Below are 3,565 nucleotides of genomic sequence, written 5' to 3' on the forward strand. Positions count from 1 at the left end.
ATGCTTTTGTTTTCATTTCACAGATGGAGAAAATGAGGCCTAGAGAGATTATGTAACAGTTTAGCATTAAAGCCAGGCTAGGAACACGCGCTCCCAGTATTTCGAACAGGACAAACTTTCCTGGGCCGCCGCAGCTCAGCTCTCATGGGACCACGCTGAGTAAATGAAACACAGGAGAGAAAGAGACTGTCACTTGCTGGTCGCCTTCCAGATCCCAGGGGCTCCGCCCGGCAGTTTCCCACCTGTTTTCGTTTTCTACAGTTTAGGATTCGGAAGATCAGAGAGGTTAAGTGACCAGAGCAGAGTCACACAGCAGCGGGCTGGGGCGTGAACCCAGGGGCGTCCGATGCCGGAGCCGGCGCTTTTTCCCTGAGCCACCTGTGCGCGCCAAGATCAATGTGTTTTGGAGAAAGGAGATAAAAGTAGAAACGTAGGCAGATCAAATAAACTAATTACTGAGGTTCAGATCTTTGCCTAGGGTGCAAACATCAGGCCTCCCCCTGAGTGGGCGGAAATCCCCCGCCCGACTTCTCGTGCCCAGTTTAAAACCCACCCCACGGGGCCTGAAACTCCATCCTGCAGAGACGCAGTTCTGCAAGGACACCGCCAGAGGCCATGGAAGGAGAGGATTCTCGGGGTTCCCCTGCTGAGCACCTGGTTCTCCAGGTGGGGGCGGTCCAGAACCTGTAGATATGTCCCCTTGCGTGGCACAGGGGACTTTGCAGCGGTAATTACGTTCAGGATTCTTGAGGCAGCCAGATCATCCGGGATTACCTGGGGGGGCCCAGTGTCATCCCAAGGGTCCTTATCAGAGGGAAGCAGGGGAATCGGAGCTAGAGGAAGAGATGTGATGACAAGCAGAAGTGAGAGTGAGGTGGCCACGAGCCAGGGAATGCTGGCAGCCTCTGGAAGCTCGGGTCAAGGGACGGAGCCTCCGCCTGGAACCTCCAGAAGGAACGCGGCCCAGCTGACACCTCGGTTTGGGCCCCTCGAGCCCAGCGTCGGTCTTCTGGCCTCCAGACCGTAGGAGAACAAACGCATGTTGTTTGAAGCCACTACGCTTGTGGTCATTGGTTACCACAGCGGTGGGACACTCCCGTGCGTGGCGTTGCACACGGAGCTCAACCGCGTTCCGTCAAGTCCCCTGGCTGGGTCTTTCAGGGTGCAAAGGCAATCGACCTGTGAAGGTGATCGCCAGCGTCAGCCGGCGGATGACACCGGATGACGTGACAAGTCCCACTCTGGGCTTTGGGGTCCAGATGGTTCCAACCAGATTTGCCAGCACGTTGCTGGCGGAGACATATTGTCCCGCACTTAAGTACAGGCATAGACTCGAGGCCAGAAACCAGCCACTTCCCCTTCAGCAACTATTTCAACCCACTTGACACTAATTCTTACGAGAAAACATCCCTCCCCCTGCCCCCTTCCCGTTTCTCCACCAGTGCGGCAAGGCTTTGGTCCAGGAAACAAAAAATAAAAGTATCGCACTATTTCAGAATGCAAGAGAAGAGAAATTAATTAAATCCAAATTTTCGCAGAACGTTAAAAGTTGAACACAGCTCAAAACGTAGTTGGGATTCGGATTGGATTTCAACATGCTTTCCGAGAAGGGAAGACCATAACAACGACAGCCACAGAAACTTCGGCGTTTCTTTAGCAGGTCCTCCCTAAACATGCTGAAGGAGCCAGAATCGAACGGTCGACAGGAGCACGTGGGAAAAGTCTGTGGGCTTCTCAGGGGGAGATTAAAAAAAAAAAAAAAAAAAATTCAGGGCTGCATCTTGATTCTCAGTAACCCTGGGACTAGACAGACCCCGCTGGATGAAATGAATGTCAGGAAATATGGCCGTGGGGAGCAGAACGAAGCAATGTGAACTGGGCACAAATGAATTTCCAAAAAAAAAAAAAAAAAAAAAATTCAGAGCTGTGTCTTGATTCTCAGTAACCCTGGGAGTAGACAGACCCCGCTGGATGAAATGAATGTCAGGAAATACGGCCGTGGGGTGCAGAACGAAGCAATGTGAACTGGGCACAAACGAGCCAGCAAGGGGAGGCGGCGCTGCTTGTTTTCAAAGAGAATAGAACAGTTTCACGCAGAGAACCGGCTGGGAAGAGGCATCTGGGGGCTGGAGAGGGGGCTTTTCTCTCTGGGAGAGTGTCACCGGAGGCTTGCTCTACTTGTAAAGACAAAATTGTCATCTCGGAGCCTCTCCCGTGATGAACGGTCTCTCCCCCAAACATCTGACCTCATAAAAATCATGCCGATAGCAGCCAACATTTCATAGCCGACGTCCATGGAGCATGTAAGGAGACCGTACCCCAGTCCCGGGGAGGTGGGTACTGCTGTGATCTGCACACGGTGACAAGACACCGGGGCCCTGGTGAGGGTGCTGCTCTGTCTCTGCCTCGATGGGTGTGTGAGCCCACGGTGTCCCGCAGTGTCTGAGAAGGAAGGGGCTGGGGATGCTGGCTGTGTGTTTGAGGCCGATTATTCAACCTCTCTGTGCCTCAGTTTCTCCACCTGTATAATGGGGTTTTACTTCTAACTACCTCCTGGGGGTGTCAGAAGGATGAGAGGAGATAAAGCTGGAGAGAGACTCAATATAGGGCACAGCACCCCAAATGCTCAAACACGTTAGCTGTTCCTGTCATCGGCTCTCAGGGCCCCGTCCAAGAGAGGGAGCCCAGGCGTGAGCACCACCCGCTGAGCAGTAGAAATGTGCGCGGCCCCCACCCCGTCCTTGGCCTTGATTCAAGTCAGCAGAAGCCAGGACTGAGGACGTGGGGGCGACACCTCCATGGGGCACAGGGAGCCGAGCGAGAGCGAGCCGCGCAGTGCGGCAGGGGTGCCGGCCGGGGCAGGCGCCGCGGCTGCGTGGTGTGGGGGGTCAGGCACCCCGCCTGCCTCCTCCTTCTCCTCTGCCCACCTTCCTTTCTGTACACACTCACTCGCCACCTGCGGCGGTGTGCCCGCCCGCCCCGCAGACCCGGGAAGGACGAGAAATAGAAGAGAGACGAGTCCGTGGAAGCCGGCGGCCCAGGCGATGCTCCAAGCCCTTTGCGGGGATTCCCCCGCTGACCCCGCACGGCGACCCCGCACGGCGACCCCGCTGCGCAATTACAGTCACCACCGTCCTCTCACGGGTGAGGAGACTAAGGCCCAGGGAGGTTGTAACCTGTCACGCAGCTGTGAGTGGGGGACCTGGGATCTGCTCATGGGGTCCCCCAGGGAGCCTGGGGGGTCAGGTGAGAGCCACAGCTGAGTCGGGAAGGGGGAGTGGGCGCTCAGTAAAAGAAGAGGGGGCGTTCCCGAGAGGGGAAGACTCTGGAGCATGGGGGTGGGGGCGTTTGGGTGCCTGGCGCCCTGGCACGAACCCGAGTTCACCTAGGCAGGGCTCTGGGCAGGGGCCACGAGCATGGCTCTGTGGAGGACACACCCAGGGGAGTGGAGCGGGGAGCGGGGGCATGGAGGCGAAGCTGCCGTCTGCAGGGCAGAGCTGGGGTGGCCGAGCCGAGGGTGGCGGAGACCAGGAGGGCTGGCTGATGGACTGAAAGTGGGGACAGG

Source organism: Pteropus vampyrus, unplaced genomic scaffold, assembly GCF_000151845.1.
Source record: "Pteropus vampyrus isolate Shadow unplaced genomic scaffold, Pvam_2.0 Scaffold430, whole genome shotgun sequence".
NCBI classification, from domain to species: domain Eukaryota; kingdom Metazoa; phylum Chordata; class Mammalia; order Chiroptera; family Pteropodidae; genus Pteropus; species Pteropus vampyrus.